Here is a 25,156-nt window from a genome sequence, read left to right as displayed (position 1 = left end):
GGAGGTATACATGACATCAGCAGTGGGGTGTGCCACCTTAGCTGTAAGCACATTGGAGCAATGCAAATCCAGACTGCCTGTTGCTAAGCAAAGCCGCAGGATAGGGGTGGGGCTGTAGGTATAGCATTGTTTAGCTGAGAGCACATATGGTGCCCGAAAGCACATGTGTACGCGGATGAAAATGCGCCCGAAACCCGGTAAGCGGATGCATGCGCTGCGCACCATAGCTCAAACAGGAAGGTTAGGGGAAGAAAATAAGTAAATGCCACAGTAGGGTAATTGGAGTACAACTGAGCAATTAACATCTATTAACTCGCAGTGGGAAATCGACGGCAGCTAACAAGTCTGCTCGCAGCAACCTGCAGAACAGGATAGGGGAGGTGTCAGATTGCAAAGAAAAGAGAACTGTCATAGCAGAGCAAAGCAAACCTGCAGTAGATCGGCCATAGAACACATGTCGTAAGATAAGCCAGGTTTTGGAAAGTACAAATGAAAGCAGGCTGCTGGATGCATGCCAGAAAATGGGAGGGGAAATGTTAAGAAATGTTAAGGGAAAGGCAAGAGGTAATCCACGGCAGCCAAATGTAATTCAACACCAAAGGCACCACAATAGCAGTACCTGTGGCAAAACACATAAGATACCCTGTAGCTCCGATGGTACATACACACCCTATAACATCATCAGTGTTCACAGCACAATAGTATAAAGTGTGAAGGCACTTCACACACACCTGTGTATTCCCAAACACTGCACCATCGGTGTAAACAGACGGGGAACTTTTACAATGTACATGTTGGAAGCTGCCATAGCTGTGATTCATCACCATGTGTTAGAGACTGAAAGTGTTGTGGAGGATGATGCTGACAACCACCGCAGGCCCCGGAGGAGGAGAAGAGTGTTCAGACCAAGGGTAACCTACCAGGGGCTACATGATTTGGAGGTAGTAGAGCGTTACAGGGTGGACAGGGATATCTTACAGCAAATAGTTGAGCTGTGCCGGCCACTCCTGAGATCCAGAAACAACAGAGGGGAACCCATCCCAGTGGACACGAAGGTATGTGTATGCTTGCAAATACTAGCCACAGGTACCTTTCAAAGGTCAACTGGAGATATACTGGGGATCTCACAGGCATCAGCATCCAGGGTACTACACCAGTTTCTGGATGCTATGTTACCGCATGCCATTGAGCATATATACTGCCCCCAAACTCAGGAGGAGTTGGCCAGCAATATGCGTCTCTTCCACCAGGTGGCACACTACCCGGAGGTACTGGGTGCAATAGACTGCATGCACATACATATCAAGTCACCACCTGGTGAGCATGGTAGGTGCTACATAAACCGCAAGGGATACCACTCCATCAACTGCCAGGTCATGTGCAATGCCTAGGGCATTATTATGGATGTGTGTGCTGGCAGCCCTGGAAGCTACCATGACTCCCACATCTGACATGCCTCACAGCTGTATCAGGTATTTGTCAAGGGGGGACATCCCACATGGCCACCTTGTCGGGAATGCTGGCTATGCACTGGAGCCGTGGATGATGACTCCCATCAGAAATGCACACGCACCCATGCAAGAACACCATAATGAGGCACACGCACAAACCAGAATCATCATAGAGCGTGTGTTTGGGATGCTGAAATCACGGTTCTGTTGCTTGGACATATCTGGTGGAGCCTTGCAGTACTCTCCAGGCACGTGTGCCCACATCTTCATAGTATGTGCCATGCTACATAATATGATCCTGCGGAAAAAGCTGCAGCAGGGACATAATGGTGAAGGTCCTCACAGCCCACCGCAATTGCCAAGGCCATCACAGGCACAGAGGGATTCAGACCACGAACACCCTGCGCCAGCCCCAGTAGGCAGACAGAGGTGTGCCCAATATTCCCACGCCTTGGCAAAGAGGGAACGTATCGCACATACACTGACAGTGTAGGCCCCTACGGACTGACACACCTCTCCACCTGCACACACAGTAAACTGGATGGCACACACACACGACCACCTGTAAATTGCAATGTATAGGTGGCCTACTGTGTGAATCCTACATAGGCAGTCCTCAACCACTGCACACACAACAGCTATTGGAACAAGGAATGTCAACACCTGAACAGTACACGCACCTAACAGCATATGCTGATACTGCCTGTATCTAAAATACATAAATGTTACATGAAACATTCTAAGTAGCTAAAGTGCTTCAAGAATAAGTATGTATTCAGGATAAAAGTATGTTCTATCCTGTGTACTGACCGTGGGTATGTGTCGGCCTGTAAACATTGATGTGTGTCCTGCAAATGTCCCACTATGGCCATTTGAAAAGGTGGCAACCCATGCCACAGAGGTTCAGTCACCAACACAACTGCAATGAGTGCAAATATCTGTGACAGAAATACATGAGACAGCTGTCATTTAGTAACATTCCCTTACATATCAATGTATTTCCAGAGTTATTGAAGTATAAACCTCACCTGCATGCTATATAGAAATCAATTAACAATGGCTCAATGTATAAGCCCGTAACAAACATAGTTTCTCAGTCTACTAAATGATAGGTCTTCAATTAGGGAAGGAGCCCACACACATATATGGAATATGTAGAAATGCAGTCCCCACAAACCTGTATATGCTATGTACACCCACCTACATCTTCCCCACACCCGAAACAATCGCAATACAGACTGTAATAACATCACAAACATCCACTCACTCAATTACATCTTCAGAACCGTTAACATACCTTGTGAGAGACACATTTGTAATGGTGCCATGTGAAATCGTAGCTGTTGTATAATGGAACAGCTGGCAATGTTACAGGTTTTGTTTGCAGTAGTCCCTTATCAGACAGTTGAGATGACAGGTATACTCACATATAAGAACCACATACTCTAGTCGTCACACACAATCCACAGGGGATATGAATTCAAAATATCCATGTCTCTCCAAATAGCAGTTGCAATTCCTCACAACAAAACACATCGTAAACATCAAAACAAAATGTATCTCCCTGCAGGTAGGGCAAAAGGGCAACGCCCAAGTGGAGAATTCAAATATACCCCACTGTTGCCGCATAATTGGTGAATGGAGTAGCTGCACAGCTGATGTGCATGTAATAATTTACTCAGGAACACCAACTGGTGGCAGGATAGCACATGTTACAGGTATCGACATATATAAGGATGCCTTGCCATACATTCAAATCGTATGCTCATACCATAGAACCATTTAAACAGTAAAGTTGTAAGAGAGATATTTACGAAGACTCAGAAACAAGGTATGTAGAACACTCAGTATGTCAGTGTATGTAGTGCCTGTTTTGTATTAATTAAAGTGTACGCAATGCATAAAGTGGGAAAATGTATTATGTAGTGATGTCTTGTTGAGCATAGTAACGCTTGTAGAAATTGTGTGTCCTGCTGTGGGCCACAAGGTAAAGAACTCATACACCACAAGGGATGCTACATGAGGACTTTAAACACAACAATTCCACACCACCCGCCGTCAGTGGTAGGGTTTGCCCACAAATACTTGCCATAGCAGGGGATAGTATATGTTGATATACTGTCACAGTGACAGTAGGCATGTGCATGGGCATATAACGAGAATAACATGCCTAATGTGGTCCTGCTGTGCAAGTATGCTTTGCATTATGGGATAATGTTTGAAATATGTGTAATGTGCAGTATTGTAGGTAGATATGTCAGATATTTTACACAGCTAACTGTTATATCATGCAAACAAAAGATATCGTCTATTGGCATGTACAATACACAATAACAGGATACATATGGCTTGTAGTCACGGGACACTGTAACAGCATGATAGCTAACTGAAATGGAAGAGCTACTCAATTATCCATGCACAAAGGACATGTAATAGCTTCACAGGTTCATAGTGAGGTACTATGCTGTCTGGCCAAGTCCATGTGTAAGCCCAATGACAGTGTTTTCCCCGGCGGCCCCTCCCTAGGGTAGTGTCCAGTCTGTGAACAGCAGAGCCATGTGTTATCTGCACCTGTGTAAAGTACAGCCACTGCAGTGATCCCTGGCATACATGTGTGTCTCCCATCCACCCATCGAGGTATCTCATGAAAAGTGCTAGCGAGTGTCCCTGCTTGATGTACATAGGAATCATGTTCCAAAGCATGGTGAGTGTCTGGTTCAGGAATGTATCCCTCAAGCACGTCCCACTCATCGTTGCACTTGTGCACATATCCATGAGCATGTTGCTCTCAGTGGCCCTTGCTTATGTTGCTTATGGGGAGTATATCCATAAATATTGTTGTGGACATGGGCCCTGTATGTTCAGCAGAGGTCACCCCTGAGTATGCAGTATGCAAATGTGTACAGTCGTGGTGTCCGTAGTTGTGCCGCATACGTCATCCTTCGGAGGTCAATAATCCTCATGGTGTGTTAATGTTCTGGTATGTAAAGCCATTGCTGTTCTGTAAGGTACACCACAAAAGGGGTGTTGTACCCTTGAACATGTGTCATATGTCAGGAGTATAGAGGTACAATGGGTGCCTTTGTTCCAGCTACAAACCCATTACAGATAAGGGTGGCCACGTAGGAGTATATCCACACCACATTGGCAATATGGTTATCAAAGGAGTGGGTGCTATATACGTGTGTACTAAGATCCCGTATAATGTCACATGTATGTAGGGGACTACCACCTATGTGATAGTCAGTGGGTGATTGGTGTAATCCAAAGGGGATGTCTACGTACCTTGTGTTATGCAGCTTGAGGCCATGTTATTGACATCAGGTATCTGTCACAGTGACACCCATATGGAGGGTGTCTGTATCAGCTGGTGGATCAATCATGGCTCCTTGTTTGCAGTCGTCTGGAAACCTATTCAGGGAAAGTCCCTCTGTGCTAGCCTGTACCGCAGGGAAGCATATACCGAACATGATGGGCCCTATGACCGAGGACTGTGGTACGCCAAGTGTAACTGAATTACAGCAGGTACCACGGTATGCTATCCTCATTGTGTGGGTCCTGTCCATGAGCCACTTTGCATAACATCCCGAGATGTCGGGGTCGATGTGCAGGTGGATGTGTATGTTGTCAATACCAGAATAGCGAATGGTGCTGAAAGCCAATGAGAGGACAATGTAGGCTGTGTAGACCCCCTTACCATCTTCAACTACCTTGGTAACTGTATCAAAGGAGTCCACCAGGTGTAGGAGCCATGGTCTGGCCCTAACAAATCCAACCCGGGTGGCATCAAAGGTCTGGAGGCCACCAATGTCTCTGTGAATGACTTCCATGAGGATGTGCCCCATAGCCTTGCAGAACAGTCCAGTCAGGTGTATAGGGCAATAGTTCCTGTGGTTCATTGTGGTGCCACCTGTGTGGAGTGTGATAACTGTTGCTGTGCACCATTCAGGGGCCACAATGTCTGATACAAGGCTATTACTGAATCTGGTGGCCAAGTGGGGAGCCATGTCATTCTGAGATTTGCGTAAATCACAGCCTGGGATGTTGGACGGTCACATGGAGTCTGTGTTCCAGGCCTTAGAGAGTGCAGGTTGGAACTGCGTAGTTATGACACAGGGACTCTGCATTGTTCCTGTATGGATTTTGGCCCTGTAGGGAGTGAGAGGGTGTAAAGTTAGCATTGAACCTATCTGCCAGGATGTTGCCAATAGCAGTCGTCTGTAAATGTTCCTGCCTAAACATCATATGTCAGAGCAGATGTGGGTATTGCCATTGAGTACTGACATACCTCCATAATGCTTTGTGGTAGTCCTTGGAATGTGTCACAGTAATGTTTACGTAGCTAGCTTTGGAGGATGTGATATGGGATCCTGGATTCCTACTGAGGCTGACCAGTGAGCTACCCCACCCATGGGATTGTACTCCACTTTGCAACAGCCTCCACCTTCTGTTGTACATTATGTGCATGGAACTGGACCCCCAGAGTGGCGTCCATTATCTGGTGGGTACCATCATGGCTCTGTTTGGGATAGCATGATCCATGCAGTCGTGTAAATGCTAATGAAGTGCACTGGTGTATGTTTCAGCATTTGTAAGTGCATTGTCCATCTGCACGGGTGTCATGATGTTTACTACCGCTGTCATAAGACATCTGAAGTAGGCGTTGTAGAAATCTTGTACTGTGTATTCCATAAAGGGTGTGGTGCCGGGATGTGGATAACAAGGGTGATTAGCATATGGTCAGAAACTACCAACGAGGGGATAACCCCAGGTGTGGAACACCAGTCACATGTTGGTAATGTCCATGTCTAGGATATTGTTGGTCTTGGTGGTGGTGTGTATGGGTTGATCCAGCTGAGTGGAGGTTATGAATCCCAGAAAGCATTGGCCTAATGTGTCGGTACATGAGTAGGTATCCTAGTTAAGTGTGGGGTAGTGTCAGTCTCACATCAATAGTACCTGTCTGAACCCTACTGTCCAGTACACCAAGAAATGAGGGCCAGTAACCGTGAGGTATGTTGTTGAATCTGTAGCAAGTTACAAAGTGTATAGCAGTTCTGGCCACAGTTAGTTGCACGTGGATCACCTCTGATGCATTGTGCTAAGGAACCAGCCTGGAGGTGTGTACATCCTTGTGAAATATGGACACACCTCCGCCGTGGGTGTTCTGGTCCTTGTTCTATGACTGAAAGGTGTGGTCTGCGTGTAACCTGTCAGCACAGGTGTGCTTTCTGGAGCCAAGAGGCAGGTCCCAGTCACTGCAGAGATATCGAAGTGGTCCATTATAAGGAGTGCCTCACGTGAGTGTGTTAGAGATGAAGATGTCAAGCATTGAGTAACAGTACCCCAGGTTTTGCTTGCCTGTTCCTGTTCTGGTGGTGAATGTTATTGGAAAATGTCCAAGACAGGCAGTATAGGAGCAGCAAGAGCCTTACATGTTATCTGTACTCCCAGGGCTGACAGGTGCAGGTCATCTGTGCCAAAGTATCGTGTTTTGTTGACCATGTCATTCAAAGCAGACAGATACTGGATGCCTGTGGAATGACAGCAGAAGCATATGCAACTGTTGAAGTGAAACATTCAGTCATTGTACAATGGTATCAGTCTGGATGAATGCAGAATGCTTCTCAGGGCTTGGGCGATACCTTCTGGGCTACAAGACAGGAGAGCTATTGCATGTCCCTGTACATGTAGTCCAGGAAGTTACATCTCAGGGCAGTCACACTAACATGGAGAATGACAGTCAAATCATACCTGGTGAGGTGTGGCATGGGTGCATAGGTTATGTTGCAGATCCTGTTACCTGACAGCCAGATGTAAGCGACTATCGTCTTGTGTAGCCTGCTTAGTGGGACATCAGTGTGACCTCCTATAGGGTCACCTATGACCGATGTGTTGGGTATGTTATGACACCCTATTGGCTGTAGTTGATGGGCACACATGAGTCTGTGGGCTATAAGTAATTGGTGTTGTGTTTGGTGAGAGGGGCTGTCTCTGTTGCCTACACAGAGAGTATGGAGAGATTCTGCAAATGTTGTAGTCATACTATGTGTGGCCTGTGATGGTGGAGATCTAGTGAGAATATGTGATGAGTGGGGTGTGTTGCAAATGTTAAATGTCCCCACATGAATGTCAGGTTGAGTCTGGGTTGGTGGGAGCATTACCCCCCGCATGGCTACATATGTGCATCTCCCACAGGCTGTAGTGTCATATGTTGGGAGGTGAGCATTGACTGTGTACATGAGACAATTGCTCTATTACCTCATGTTTGCCATATTCATCATATAGACAGGCAATAATACTGGTAAGTGACACTTGGACATGCCTGCATATTCAACCATGTCTCACAAGCTATGTGAGTTACGTGTGTACAACAGCTGTTGTACTGTAAGCAAGCTGGAAATGTAAGGACAGACAGTGTACTTGTAAGAAATGAGTTGGAATGGGTGCTATAGTAATTAGTAGCTCATGAAGTGCTTAAAATGTTCTGAACAAGTGCTGAGCATGGATACGCAATACAGATAGGGTGTTGGATAATATAAACCCACTGCAACCCACAAGCGAAGATGCCAGTCATAATTGGAGGCACTGCACTATTACCCTGCTGAGTATGGTCTGCAAGTTTATGAACCTTTATCAATGTAGATGTTAGCAGTACAGATGTAGATGACAATACAGATGATTTCACACTGCATAGCATACCTGTGACAGGTAATAGGACATCACCCATACTGTGTTCCAGCTACACTGAGTATACTAGATGTACCTTTGTATGTCACAGGAGTGGTCTACCAGTGGCCTGTTGACAGAAGCAACACTACAAAAGGTGTCTGAGTGACATGTGCATATCACACCAGTGGCAGCTTCAGTAAAACAGGGTTAATGCTTTGTACTCCCCCCTCATTGTAGCCCATACCACACAGACAAATGGGAGGCATCTGCATATGTAAGGATGTGAATGGCCATGACCTAGGAGCAATAGCTGTCTCAGTGTTGTGGACAACATACAGAATGGGCTTTGTGGGTGAGGTGCGTGACATATGTGTACAATCTGACAGCTGATAATAGCATTGTCACTGCTAGGTGAATAACCCTATACCCATTAACTACCACCTAGGCAGCAGTCAACATTATGGACACTGTGTGTAAGGGATGGTGCTGTGCAGTTCACCTCCCTGAGCTGGTGACATCTCCAGGCCAATTAGGTAGTCATACGAGACACCCATGTCATGACAGGGTGCCATCCATGAGCATGGAGATCATTGGACAGGCGTACTCAGCACTCGGGTGACCAATATCGGATCACATATCACCTTTATGGGGTATTGGCCATGCGTGGATGGGCGATACCAGCCTTCACAATCCTCACCTCCACTATGCAGCATGCTGGCTACCTTGAATAAAGACATGTGCTACACTGTGATGTTGGACATGCTACACGTACATATCCTGATCTGAAAGACATACGTCATGGACAGCCACTGTCCTACTACAATGATCGCCACATGCTGGACAGATCCCTGTGCCATACATGTTACATACTCCTGCCATACCATGCAACCCTGTCCATCAAAGCTGCACATGTCATCTCTGTCAAATATGGTGCGATGACCAAATGGTAGATGTATCATTAACTGTCTGGATCAGTAATGTGGCACTGATGCACCTGGCGGTGGCAAAATGGCTGTTGTATACAGCTAGAAAACCTTGCCTGTACATGCTATGGTTGATAACCATCCCTGCGAATAATGTCCGGCTAGCCATTTTCCCATGTGTATCACATGTGCAACACAGGCGATACGTGGCAGGATGTTGAACTGCTGTACAGTGCCTTGTAGATGTATATGGCAAAACACATGCATGTAAAGGTTTCTGTGTGCATGTGTGCATTGTCACTGCTCATGTCCGTTAAGGCAGTGTATGTGTTGATATGCAACATATACATAGCATCAAGGTCAACAGCATTACTGTGGACACATCCAGGCATGTGCTGATAGGTAAAAACACCAGTACAGGCAAACAGACATGCCCACATCAAGACAGCATTCACATCGAGTATCAGCAATGTAATGAGGTGACACACATATATGGTGATGATATCCAATGCATAACGGGTGTTACATGTGTGTGACACAAACATGTCAGTCGTGTCAGTGTCATGACGATTTGCAAAGATAACTGTTCATATGTACTATATTTAATACAAATGTATGTGCAGCTGTATCTCTGTACATCTCTGTGATACTGTGACCTGTCTCCATCATTATGTCTTCCAGATAATGCCTCGTTCATGCCTGCCAGCATATAGCTGCCTGGAGGATGATGCCCTCATCCCGAACTTCCATGATAACTATGAGGTGTTGTTCAGCCATGTGCCACAGCATGCCCAGCAGCATGACAACCTGTGGCAGGAACTACGCAGAAGGGTTAATGATGTGGATGGCCATAACCGCACCTACCGGCAGGTGCAAAGACACTGCACGGACCTGATACAACATGCAAAACAGCTTGCCAATGCAATCACCAGGGAACAAGGCAGAACAGGTGGTGGGCCACCAACCCAGCCCCCACTCACACACCGAGGAGTTACTGGCCAGCCTGGGGACACCCTCTAAACAGCATCCACAAGCACTAACTGTCATCATGGAGGTGGGTGTCTCCCAACCACTGAGCCTGGAGTTGCCTGGTAAGTCACTACTGCACATATGACTATTATATCCCATTTAGTTGCATGTGTCACAGTACAATATGTAATGTAACATCATATGCAAGGTATGTTTACACACATGCCGCATACTATAGTTTGCTACCCTGTGTATGCACACATGTGCATACTATATGCTATTGTACAGGCAAATGTGTTAACATGCACAGTGCACCCTGTAGCTGTCATACAGTTATGGATAATGTTCAAACTGCTGTGTCACCCCTATACAGGTACCTCTGGCGTGCCGCACAGACATCAGTCCATTGCAGGTGAGACAGTTATCAGTATCAGGCATGTTAATGCATATATCTATTCGCCATGTGGCCAGTTAATACATGTACACATAATGTATGGTCCAGTCACGATATACAGGTCACATCTGTCATCAAGCACATTGGCTACCCATGTGCAACATATACAAAGTAAATGAAACACCGACATGAAACCACAGTATCTGTCATTGCTAGATGTGTGGACAGCTGTGCATACAATGGTGGAGGTGTTGTTCAATGTAGGCATATGTACTATACATTGGAACAACACATGTGTGGTATGCAAACAGTACCACACAGTGAGCTGGGATATGGGCAGCCCACAGGATTCACCATTGTGTAATATGCCCCTGCAATGGGTGCACACATTGTGATGTGCCATCTGACAAGTCCCAGACATGTAGTGTTCTGGCTGCAATATTGTCTTACTATCCCATAATACATACCCCACATACCAAACATACAACCCTTTGTCTGCATAACCCTGTGGACAGTTAAGTATCTCACATCTATGGGTGTATGTCATATGGGACAACACAGACATGTGAGATAGATGGTCATCACAATTATTTGGCCAACACATGTTCACACATGGCCATGGAGGATGGCCAGAGACATGTAGCCACACAGTAGATGTAATGTGTATACACCCTGTTGCACATTGTCCACACATGGTCCAACTATAGCCTTTGCTGAATGGTTATATAGTTGATGTGGAACACTGGACATCCTAAAACCCTGTGCACAGCTTGTGGAGGTGTCACTTAATTTAACCATATAAGATGTGTTGAACATCATGATCATGTCATAGCATGACAGTAGTCACCTGTACAGCTTCCACAGACATAGACACCACATCAGGTCACAGATACCGTACATTTCCCTTGCTGCTGGACGTCACTGTCAGCCATGCACCTCATGTGTGTGGTACACAAATGTCATGTGGGACATTGGGTATTGACAAGTCTGCCATGTGTGGACCCGGTTGCCAGGCAGCTAAGACATGTTAGTAGTTGTGAAGGGGTGTCATCCGTAGGTCTTCCAGTGACCTGTCACATGACACAGCATGGTTTAGTGTGTATACACCTCAGCGACGTGGGTCACAATCCACAGTAGTTATGTCATGTGTTTGCACACAGTCATGGCTATGCACTGTGTGTGTATTACACACTGTATAGCAATATAGGCACCTCATGATGCCATGCAATGGCACAGTGTCTGTACTTCACACTGTATAGCAATGTAGATGCCTCATGCATACTACCCTTTAATGCTCATGCATATCTGCTAAAAGTGCTTTCTATCTGTAGGGGATACAGACAACACTGCAATTTGATACCCATTACACCGCTGTACATGTGTCAGGACACCATTGTGTCAGACATGTATGCATGTCAATGCACACATCAGCAGATTACATGTCATACTACATGTCAATGTCAAGGTCACATCAGCCATGTGTACTGTTAACCTGTGCTGGTTCACATGGTGTATCACAGGGATGCATGCTTGCTACCATGATTATGTGAACTGCATGGCTTCTGATATGACACCTGCTTGTTGTTGTGTGCAGCCCAGGGAGGTATGCTAACTACCACTAATAATGTCTGAGCTGCATGCCGTCTGCTGTATCACATGCATGCTGCATGCCGTCTGTCAAATCACATGCATGGTGTGTCTGTGTGTCTGTGTGTCTATTGTAATGTAGAGTCTTTCTTTGCATTCACAGGTGATATAGGTGCGTTACTCTCCTGCAGTCCATCTGATGTTAGTGTCCCCACAGATACTAGCAGTGATGAACATACGCATGAGGTACAGGCAGGGTTGACAGGGGCTGAATCTGTGCCAATGGTTGCCATCCCAGCTATGTCCCCCTCTTCCCTGCACACAGTTCTCATGCCAACACATACCCCATCACCAGTGGCCATAGAGGAAGAACAGTCAGCGTGTGTTAACTTGGAACAGGAACATGTGGTGGCTACAGAAGGTGTGTCTCCACACCATGGTGTCAGTGTAATGACTGCAGATGTGCCACACAGGCATGTGGCCAGTTCTGCTTGTAGAAGGACCTCTGGCAGACATGCACCTGCAGGACAGAGTGCAGCAGCTGGTGTCACCAGATGCATGCTCCAGACTGTAATGGCGGCACAGGCACATGCTGAACATCAGAACACAGAAGGGCAGAGGCTTCAGAGGGCTGCTATCCGTTCTTTAAACAACAACACCCAGGCATTGGCAAATGCTCAACAGCAGATCGCTGATGTTCTGGACAGGCAATTGGGTGACATGGTTGGAATCCTTGACCATGGCATGGAAATCCGCGAGTGTGAGCTGTCTGTGCTGGACCATCTGGTAGGAGTGAGGCATAGGCCATGTGGATGTAGGCTAGCTACACCACCTGGTGCAGGTCAACATGAACGAGCCACCTCACATGCCCGCTTCCACAGTGTTGGTAGCAGTAGCAGTGCAGCTGGTGCTGCGCTGTCCACACCAGGAAACAGCAGGCCACATAGACGTGGCCCTGGATGTTCCCAGTGGGGACACGGTTCCAGTGGGCATGTGTCATCGGACAGCAGCCAATCTGTACCTCTGCCTGGTAGTGTCCGTGCAACCTCTGGCAGGCACAGGTCACATGGCCATGGCCAGACACAGTGAGCTGTACATCCTGGTCTGTACAATCTGGAGCTGTAAATAATACCCCTGTGTAGGCTGGACACATGGCAGAACTGTGTGCACACATACACGCACACATCAGAAACATCTGTAGGGCACCACAACACCCACATGCATAACGACCACACATGTCCAATCAGATCACCGGCCCTAACCCACACACATGATGTCATCCACTGGTGCAGCCTATGCCCCTGGCAAACATTATCACCCTGTGCATATGATGATGCCTGTGCCACATCCCTGTCATCCACACCATCGGTGCAGGGACATGCTCATATGGTCTGATGCACAGGGTGAACAGAATAGTGAGAAGTGTATATTACATTTGTTGTGTACTGTTGACACTCACCAGACATACCATGTAGTACATGTTCAGAATGCATTGTTATATGTTCACAGTATGTGTCTTGGTAACAACAGTGACAGCATGTTGGTAATGATGCCCTTCTTCCCTCCTTAAGGTCTAATTGCATGTGCCATTATGTTACAGTGTTTGCAGCTAGAGTGCATTGTTGTATGTTCACAGTATGTGTCTTGGTAACAACAGTAACAGCATGTTGGTAATGATGCCCTGCTTCCCTCCTTAAGTTCTACTTGCATGTGCCAATAAGTAGCAGTGTTTGCAGTTTCCCATGTGTAAATGTGGAGTACTCACAGGCATGTATGGCAATACCAGCATGCTATATGTAGACTCAACTTCACTGTTAGAAAGGCTATCATTCCACAGATGTCCACACATCTACTGATCCAGAAGCATGTGAGCTGTTTAATAGGCTACAGTGGCTAGAGACGTGACATCCATACCGGGTCACATCACAGGTATGGTGACATGGTGTGGGGGGTTTACACAGCGGTCTGGCTGATGTCAACATTATAGGCCAGTTGATAGCATGAAGTCTCACTGTGTAGCAGTAACACACTGTCACATTACAGGATGAGAACACACACAGACATACACAGAAACACACAGTAACATGACCACACTCACAGGGTCAACAACACTATAATGCACACTTGATAGTGTTGAGGTGAGGACCCCTGCCTGTGTGTTAATCACCTTCACAGTACTGTGCACCCACATGACATGACACAGAGAATGAACATGTACAGGTAGCCAGTAAGGCTGAGACCGATGGCATCAACAGGGTAGTAGACTGCATCACAATGAGGGGTTAGGGATCCTGTCTGTTTTGTATGGTAGCATACACCCTCACTCCATGCACTAGACAGCCATACACACATATACACACACACACACTGTGGAGTCCACAAATGTCATTCACAGACATATAGCTGACATGTGTGTGATACACACCCCACCCATGCCTATGTCTTGCTTTCTACACTGCAGTATGTACAGATCTCTACAACAGTGTACAGGGATGTGTAATAATTGGGATGTATTCCCCACCATACGTGGCATATATGGTCACACAAGCAAACACACATGGCAGTACTGTGAATCATACACCTGCTATATGATGATACGTCTGACAGACATGCAGCTGTATTGGCTGCATTATGTGTATCAATGCTTCCTTCGGCAATTGTGCTGCTATATGCACACGGGAGGACGTAAGTGTTACAGGTGTCAAGTGATGTACAGTCAGTAACACCCTGACCGCTGTGTAGGTTGTATGTCTTCACCTTCAAGTAACAGTAACATAGCATACTGTTTGCACATGTAATGGTAGGACAGCTTGTGACACACCTGTGAGCTGTCTTCAGCAAACATACATCTGCAAAGGTAGACCACCACTTTATGTACACACATCCATCCATACCTGATGTACATCCTACCATACTGTCAGTATTTCACCATATACAGGTGTCAATGATGGGGCTGCATTGCAACTGCATGTTGTAGTTAGACACAGATGAACGACATACATCAGCTGCTGAACATGCATGGTAGCTGCATGCACACCACTACATGTACATGTGTGTTGGTCCTACATTCCTGTCATGTAGCCATGTTTGTATGCATTGCAATTGGTGGACATGTGTGATGACATACATGATACATGGACTGTTGTATGATATGTTGGTTGTCATGGGTAACTAGTACAGAGGGAATGTTACCTCAGTCAACATTGCTACCTTATGTACTGTTAGCATTCAACAGCCATGGACCTACCTTCCATGTGCATGCGTGTGATTGCTGTAGCCACTTGTCTGCACAGAGGACAACAAAAGCTATGCTATGTACATATGTGCTGTGTGTGTGTGGGCCATGTACATATCCACTGTAATTACATGTATGTCATATCAAACATGAGTGTTTTCTGGTGTACAGCGACAGTCATCTGTTACAGCTGTGTAAGACCCAGGGCCCCTGTTATGTGTAGAGCCGACCTGGTTATGAACTGTGGTATCATTGCATTGCATACCACATGATGGAACCCTGTTAGTACATGTGTAGTCTGCACAGTTGCTGTAGACCTATGTACAGTCCACTGGTCATGAGTAATATGGTGGTGTAGTAATGTATGGATGTGTGTTGCTGGCCCAAGGACATGGTGATGTCTGAGGGCTACATAGTTGAATGCGGCATTTACCACTGTGATTTGCACCTGAGACATCTGTGATGGCTCTTGAGTGTGTACTGGTCAGTACATGTGAGTGGCCCTCATGTACGTGGGGACAGTAACACCTGGAGCGGTCCGTCACAGTCTTATGGCCCACATGTCTGTATCTGAGGTATACAGTGGTAGTGCTATTGTGCACAACTGTGCCATATGCCAGGTGTTCCTCACTGCAGAGATGTCCGTATTCTCCATTGTTGGATCTGGATTGTCAGCTGTGATCATGAACGCTACACAGCTAGCACTGACAACCGGTGTCAGATGTGTGTAGTGCAGCATTCGTGCTAACAATGTTCACTATCAACACACTGTGCCCTTCCATGTTTAGAATCAGTGTGCGTACAAGACAGCCCTTTGCTACTACTGTGTGAGCATGCCCAGTACACCGTTGTGTAGATGGACACACAGTACATTCCAAACTGTGCCCTTCCATGTTTAGAATCCGTGTACATACAAGACATCCCTTTGCTACTACTAAGTGTGTGAGCATGCCCAGTATGCCATTGTGTAGATGGACACACAGTATTTTCCAAACTGTGCCCTTCCATGTTTAGAATCAGTGTGCATACAAGACAGCCCTTTGCTACTACTAAGTGTGTGAGCATGCCCAGTACGCCGTTGTGTAGATGGACACACAGTACATTCCAAATGGACATGTGCTACTGTGTGAGCATGCCCAGTGACACCTTGTGCCAGTTATGTGCCTCTATGTATGGGCATGACCATTGAAATCCTGTATAGCGATAGTGGTCATCCAGGCAACAGATGTCCATATCCCACGTCAGGATGGATTCCTACATTGAACACAATGGGACTGTCTTGAGGGGTGTACTGTCTGTGGCACGTCTTGTATCCATGTTGTGTTTTAATAGTGCTCCGTAGATAGGCAGTTGTCCCGCTCACACCACTGCCGTGTGTTTGTCTACGTCTACCTTGGGACAGTAATATGCTTTTAGACTGCTCACTCTGCATACATTCCCTATCGGCGTCTTTGCCTTTGCTGATGATGTCATCCACCTAGAAGTATGCCTCTGGGAGTGCTGTGTTCCAGTAATCTCGGTAGCGCATTCTGTAACTGCATAATGCTGTAGTGTGACAAGGTAGTTAGGTGTATATTCGACTCCCGGCCCTGCCAAGTGTGTGTGTGTGTGTGTGTGTGTGTTTCCAGCTGCCTGGGGACAGAGTAATGCTTTTAGACGGCTCCCTCTCCATACATTCCCTATCAGCGTCTTTGCCTTTGCTCATGATGTCATCCACCTAGAATTATGCCTCTGGGAGTGCTGTGTACCAGTAATCTCGGTAGCACACTCTGTAACTGCATAATGCTGTAGTGTGATAAGGTAGTTAGATGTATGTTCGACTCCTGGCCCTGCCAAGTGTGTGTGTGTGTGTGTGTGTGTGTGTGTGTGTGTGTGTTTCCAGCTGCCTGGGGACAAAGTAATGCTTTTAGACGGCTCCCTCTCCATACATTCCCTATCAGCATCTTTGCCTTTGCTGATGATGTCATCCACCTAGAAGTATGCCTCTGGGAGTGTTGTGTTCCAGTAATCTCAGTAGTGCATTCTGTAACTGCGTAATGCTGTAGTGTGATAAGGTAGTTAGGTGTATGTTCGACTCCCGGCCCTGCCAAGTGTGTGTGTGTGTTTCCAGCTGCCTGGGGACAGAGTAATGCTTTTAGACGGCTCCCTCTCCATACATTCCCTATCAGCGTCTTTGCCTTTGCTGATGATGTCATCCACTTAGAAGTATGCCTCTGGGAGTGCTGTGTTCTAGTAATCTCGGTAGCGCGTTATGTAACTGTGTAATGCTCTAGTGTGGTAAGGTAGTTAGGTGTATGTTCAACTCCCGGCCCTGCCAAGTGTGTGTTTCCAGCTGTCTGGGGACAGAGTAATGCTTTTAGATGGCTCCCTCTCCATACATTCCCTATCGGCATCTTTGCCTTTGCTGATGATGTCATCCACCTAGAAGTATGCATCTGGGAGTGCAGTGATGCTGAAACTTGGTAACGCATTCTGTTAATGCGTAATGCTGTAGTGTGGTAGACTAGACAGGTAGGTGCTCAATTCCAAGGCATGGCAGGTGTGTGTGTTTCGCAGTTATACCCTATGTGTTGGTATCTGTGGGTGGCTAGCTGCGGGATGTGTTCAGTGTGTTTTGTTGCTGACCTATATAGTGTCCACAGCCCGCATATTCTGCCAAGACACTGTGTTGTCAACACATACATTCACCAATAGGTCTGGTGAGCAAATGTCAGCAGCCCTACTCTTACCCTTAATACAGTCTGACCCATGTGACGCAACAGAACACACATGCCTTGATAGTAACAACACTACATGATGCAGGTGGCACATGTAGTTTCCTTTTCATGCCTGTCTAAAGCTTTGCTGTCATGTGGTCCGCTGTTGTGATATAAATGCAATATCTACATATATGTGTACATGTATATGTGTGTATGTATATCTATTTATATATGTATACAAATAATATATATGATATATGTAGATATAGAGATAGACATAGATATAAACATATATGTCTGGGGACATCAGCACTATTGAATGTTTGTGTCGGATGATCTGTACGTGATAACCTGGGATGTATGTATATCTGCCATGGAGTAGTGGTAATGCACATCGTCTGTTGTGTGCAGGGTCCCGGGTTGTAGTCGTGTAGACACCGGTTATTTTGTTGCTGGGAAGACCATGGAACATCGAATATGGTGATAGTAAGGCACCTGTTACCAGTTGTGTACGGATCTGAGCGACACTAAGCAGTGGTTATTAATTTGGAGGTTCGGTATGGGTCATATAACTATTCATTAGAAGACTATACTATGCAGATGAGGTTGACAATAGTGTATCCCATTTATCCCCAGGGTGTGATGCAGATACCTGGAGTGTATGTGTGTAGTTAGCCAGGTGCAGGGCTCAAATATAGTTGACAACATGGGAGGGGGGTCAGGCATACTGTACGTACATTGCAGAACTGTACCTCGGGAGTGCTCCTGCCTTAGCACACCTAAGCTAGGGGTGTGTTTATACCTGCCTGGTGACATTGGGAGGGACAACAGCAGTGGTGGGGTAGTCAGGGTGTACAGGCTGCACAAACAGGTGATGATCAGCACAATCAGCAGATGACATGGCCAGCCCGCACCTGAACAGTACGGTAATGTGAGCAAGCATCATACACACAGGTTTCTTCCACACTCTACACCACCGGTGTATACCTGCAGGGACATTTCATGACACAGTCCAACCAAATGAGAAGGGCTGCAGCAGGCAACATAGACCAACATGTGCAGGAGGCTGAGGGCAGTGAGGATGTGTATGCTGCCGAACATCCCTTACTGGGGTGACATAAGACTTTATAGACCCACGGTGACTTACCAGGGGCTACATGAGCTGAGGATGGTGGAGCACTATGAGGTGGACAGAGACCTCTTACAATGGCTTGTTGACCTGTGCTTGCCACACCTGACACATCAAACAGGCCGAGGGAAACCCATCACCGTGGATATCACGGTATGTGTTGGCCTGGGTATACTAGCCACAGGTACCTCACACAGTACAACTGGGGATATCATGGGGATCTCACAGGCATCTGCATCCAGAGTATTGCATCAGTTCACAGAAGCCATGTCAACACATGCTAGTGAGCATGTACATGTCCTCAACACACGTGATTAGTAGACCAACAATATGCATCTCTTCAACCATATGGATGACTACCCTGGGGTACTGGGTGCTATAGCCTGCACACACATACACATCAAAGCACCACCTGGTGAGCGGGGTAGGGCCTACAGTCACTGCAGGGGCATACCCTCCAACATCTAGGCCATATGCGATGACCAGGGCATTAGATTGAATGTGTATGCTGTCTGCCCTGGAAGCTATGATGATTCCGATATATGGCTTCTGACACAGCCGTACCACACCTTTGCCAATATGGACATCCCCTACAGTGTCTTAGTGGGGGATGCTGGGTAACCACTGGTGTTGTGGCTGATGACACCCAGCAGCAATGCACACACACCTGAACACTCACACCATAATGAGGCGGATGCACAGGCAAGACATATAATTGAGCATGTGTTTGGGATGCTCAGTTCACAGTTCTGGTATCCGGACACATCTGGTGGAGCCTTGCAGTATTCACTAGCTACATGCACACAATTTGCTATGGTATTTGCTATGCTACACATTCTGATCCTGCAGTAACAGTTGCTGCAGGAACAGCATGGGACAGGGTCACACAGCCCAACACCACTGCCAAGGCCTGTACAGGCACAGTGTGACTTGGCGAAGGAACTATCTGAGTAGGGCCCAGTCGGTGAAAGGCCGTGCACAGTATGACCTGCCCTTGGCAAAGAGGCAACACAAGGCATATGCACTGACACAGTAGGTACCCACGGATGTCCCCTCTCTGACCCGCACACAGTACAATGGATGCCAAACATGACACTATCTGTGCTCAGCCATGTATAGGAGGTGCACTGTGTGCATCCAACATAGGCAGCCCTCCAGCACAATCCTCAGGCCCAGAACACCTCCAGGGTACGTCTATCAACCTAAAAATTGGCAGTTGTATTAGAATGTGTATTTACCCATTGCTATAGTATGTATGTGAGCATACAAGAGACTTTGGTGGCCAACTGTTATGGCAGCAGACAGTACACATCCATAGTGTCACTATGACATCTGTAGCACATACAGGGGTCACAATGGTAGCCAGTAGTACACAGGGTGTCCTAACCTACTGCAGATTATGGGCTGAACATCATGTGTGTCCATACAGCCCACACACGTTCCATGCAGCTGGACAGGTGGGGACCAATACAGACAAATGATATACAATGGCCTATGGATATGCCCAATGAATGACCCTGACCCCCAAAGACACACACAGACTACAGCAGGCCAGGCGGTTTGATGTAGGTTGTGAAAGCTAGGACATCCAACACCACTGTGCTGGTATTTAACGCTGGGATCTGACGTACACTGGTATCCCTCCAACCGGCAATTTAGGTAGGTCCACACACTGACATGGAGTACCTGGCATACCAGTACAGTAGCGGCAGATGTGTACAACTGACAACTGTGCCCCCTGTCCAACCTACACATGTGAGAGTCATGTGCACCACCCACGGTGCTGTGTAGGACTGTGGATGCGGTTGGATGTCCCCCACGCTATGCAGACATGTAGCAACTGTCAATGCCACATGAGCAGAAGCTACCCTGCAGACACAGCATGATACCTGTCGGTGTAGAATGGAGGGGTCGGCAACACAGTACTATCTGGACATGTGACACATGCGATACAGTTGCCCATACTTGGCATGCTCACACACATGATGGTATGACAGTAATGTCGGTCGACAACATGCGTAACAGTCATACTGGGCATGCTCACACACTGAAACACAGGACAGCCAAGCATGCATACACCAGTGGTCCGGACATATCTGCCATTACATTGCTATACTGTTGGATGACTGTGCTGCATGGTGTGTGTGTGTGTGTGTGTGTGGTCTATTGTCTGTACAAATGCCATGGTCTATTGTTAATTCACATGAGCTATGTGCGCAGGGTACTGCTACCAACACGTGAATAGGGTGGTTATTTGTTTGTAGACAGACCAACGCCTTTGGATACAGACTGGGTAAGGCACATTCCAGCAGGTGGGAGCAGTTGTGCATGGGTTTGCACAGTGTTAAGCACTGCTGATCTCTGGTTACAGCACCTTTTACCCATTTAGACTCCACATTTCTTTGACAGTGCACTGCTGGCATACTGGCAGACAAACACACTTACAGCCACTCGCTCACCAAAATGTCTGCTTACATTTGTCACTCATGCTGGGTGTGTGCAATCCCTTGTGATGCGTATGACATCAGACTATATGACTACAGTATAGGGTATGTCTAACCATTTGGCGACAGCAGGCTTTCGACTGTACGGACTCAGCAGCCTGTACAGTGATGTAATCATATTATACGCGTATACCTCATATGATCTGCCCATCTGCCTGATACATGGGAACCGATACTCTGCAATGTTGACATGTGAATATGATTTTGTTAACGCAGCTATCCAGTGAGTCATGCTACCGCATACCTACTGTACATTTTCCAACTTTCAGATTGCATGATGGGAGACTGTTGAAATAACACCTTTCCCACTTTGCATGGGACAGTCCCTCATTAGGCATATGTCATGTGATGATACTCTAGTCATTGCAACTGTCCTGATTAGGGGACATTCTCATATTCTACGTGTCTGTAGTGGTTGCTTGTTACAGGTCTTGTATACCTGACACATCGATATGTTATATGTAGTAGCATAAGCAACTTTACAGCTGCTAGACTACACTTTGATTTGTGCTGATATGTATATTGCTGTACTATGCATGGCTGTAGGTATGTTCTGCCCTGGTACGTCTGACATTTCTACTGAGCAGGTCCCACTTTGGCCAATCAGAATGGTGGCGGCCCTATAGATCCTATATGTAGAGCTATTACATGTGTCAAGGCAACACATACCCACAGCCAGTTGTAAACTGACTACTTCCACAGTTTGCATATGTTAAGGTTATTCTTGTAGCATTATAATTGCTAATACTGTTTCCTATTACATGTAGCTGTTTCTGATACAACAAATTAATTTCTGACACCACTACACACAATATATGGCCTCTTTTCCTGAACTCACAGGCCATGTGCCATAACATTCATTTTGCAGGACACAACTGCCCAGACGGGTGTGTCACTCAAAGACGTATGGGTGTGGAACCTCATCTATTATGCTATCATCTACCAGAGGTGGTCATCAAATTATGCACTTTCCGACACTAGCAGACTTCACATACCAATGGGGGAGAATGAACACTGTATCAGAAACACTGCATAACACCCTGTGGGACACATTTAGATGATTGGTTCTATTAACCAGACACACTGACAGTCACAGAGCATATGCATTCATTCACATTTGTCGCGGTAAATGCTGTTTATGACTCATACATGTTGTCATCTGTCATCACCTGTATTCCGCCACCTGTCCACCTAATATCACTAGTTCTGGAAGTGTTTATTTGGACTTTGTTACATTCTGATTCATAACTATGGACATCTATCCTAATTGGGTACACGGCACTGATTTGGTCTCTATGTATTCCCCCGACGGTTTACAGACTATCCGGTAGAAGTGCTCTTCAGGTTTGGGACGTATAGACATCTGCTATGCCCACATAGGAATATTAATGACTTCCACTGGGTGGGCCTACTACATCTCTGCCAACCAGCACCTGCACACTTAAGCGCATTATGCCATACCCATGGTCCACCTACCTGGTACCCCTCTACAGCACTCATGACATATACTTACTGTGAGCGCAGCTGGGGTATGAGCACACCCCTACATATTGCCCACTCTCCCCGTCTCGGGACATGTGGTACGTTTTGTCAACCCATGTATTATCACACTTGCACAACCTACTGTTCCATGTACACCTACATCCTGCTCGCATCAATGACAACAGGTTGACACATACACTGAATTTTTGGGTCCCGCAAGGGACACCCTTATCCATGTTTAAAGTGTAGACCTTGCAGATCTCTCCACTGCTACTTTCTTGCCGGTGTTTTGGACAGCAGCAGTGTAGTAATCTTTATTGCCTCTCTGTATGTCTGACCGGCCTAGTTGGGCGGTGTGGGGGGTACAATGTTTATTTATTGGACCTCGCAGTCACATATGCCCGGACTGTATATATGTTACCCCTAATTGCTGTAAAGTAACCTAGTTATGTACATGTGTATATCTACAATTACATATATATTTGTTTTGTGTGTATGTGTATATATCAATACCTGTTGTTTGTGTATCTATCTATCTATCTATCTATCTATCTATCTATCTATCTATCTATCTATCTATATATATATCTGTAGTATATCTTTGTGTGTGTGCATATATATATATATATATATATATATATATATATATATATATATATATATATATATATATATATATATATATATATATATATATATATATATATATATATATATATATATATATATATATATATATATATATATATATACATTTTTATCAATATATACATCTGTGTGTCCGTTAACCAATACATTTCCTAGACATAGACACTTACACATGCGTATTGGGTTTTATCTCTACTTCAACAGCATACTATTGCCTTAGTCATTAGGACACCGACACTTCACTCTGGTGAACTTGTGATCAGTATACTGCACGTTATACAGTGGACAGATGTTGCACATTTTTCATGTCTGGGGTGCCGCTGATAAGTGTGATTTAATACAGTATCATTTGACCTATTACTCGTATGCACAGCCTGTTATTCCTGCTACTGTGTTTGTTTCTGTGCACATTCATATTATTAATGTTAATAGAATGAGTGTTTGTGTTACTGAGATTGTATGTCAACATATTGATGTCTGCATGTAGTTGTGTCTTTCTACTTTTCCCAGTTTGGGTTTGCCACAGCAGAACTCCATTCCACTCATGGCTGGCTTTTAGGTTTTACATGCCGGGCTGCCAGCCCTGATGCACAACGTCCAACAACGATATGCTCATTCATGCATGTCTCCATGCAGACGACGCTCTATCTGGGAATCGCACCTATGTACTAGCTGACCTCTACGGGCTGCTCCATTGCAACCGGCGCAAGATACCCTAGCACTCCTGTGTCCATAATCGCATATCCATAGTTTCTCCAGCACACCCGTGTTGAGTTTCCATGCATAACAGCCATTATACACCTGATATCACAGCCATGACACACCTTTACACATTGCCCTCTCCAGAGCGTTGGGGCCCTACACACATTTTGTACCACCTCATGTATTCACAGGCTCACCATCCATTCATATTTGCACATACGTGCCTTTCCTGGTGGTATGGATTACGAATGATTTGCGGGTTACAAGTGTAGGTGGTCGCAACATGTACTACATTCCGTCTGTGTATAATGTTGACGTAGCACTTCAACGATGTTATGATCACTGGTATAACCCTGCCTCTGGTGTGAATAGTGGTGCTCTACTCACACTTGTGCAGCTTTATCTGACATACGCTGTGAGCACTTTATAATACCTTACTTGCTCTAGATTCCCTTCACAACCCTTATGTTTGCTTTCATCTTTCGGCGTTCATTACATATATATATATATATATATATATATATATATATATATATATATGTATAATTGCATATTTCTGTTATGTCTGTGGATATTTATCGGTACACACATCTATCTATATATATATATATATATATATATATATATATATATATATATATATATATATAAAAGTTACAGCTGTACAAGACAACATACATTTGCTATGCTACAAGCTGCGTACACCCGTGCAGGCGCACTTGCATCTACTTATTCTGAGTTACATATGTTTACTGCCACTT

This window comes from Protopterus annectens, chromosome 8.part0 (assembly GCF_019279795.1).
Source record: "Protopterus annectens isolate FY-2018-M chromosome 8.part0, PAN1.0, whole genome shotgun sequence".
Taxonomy (NCBI): domain Eukaryota; kingdom Metazoa; phylum Chordata; order Ceratodontiformes; family Protopteridae; genus Protopterus; species Protopterus annectens.
Note: the sequence above shows the minus strand (reverse complement) of the source record.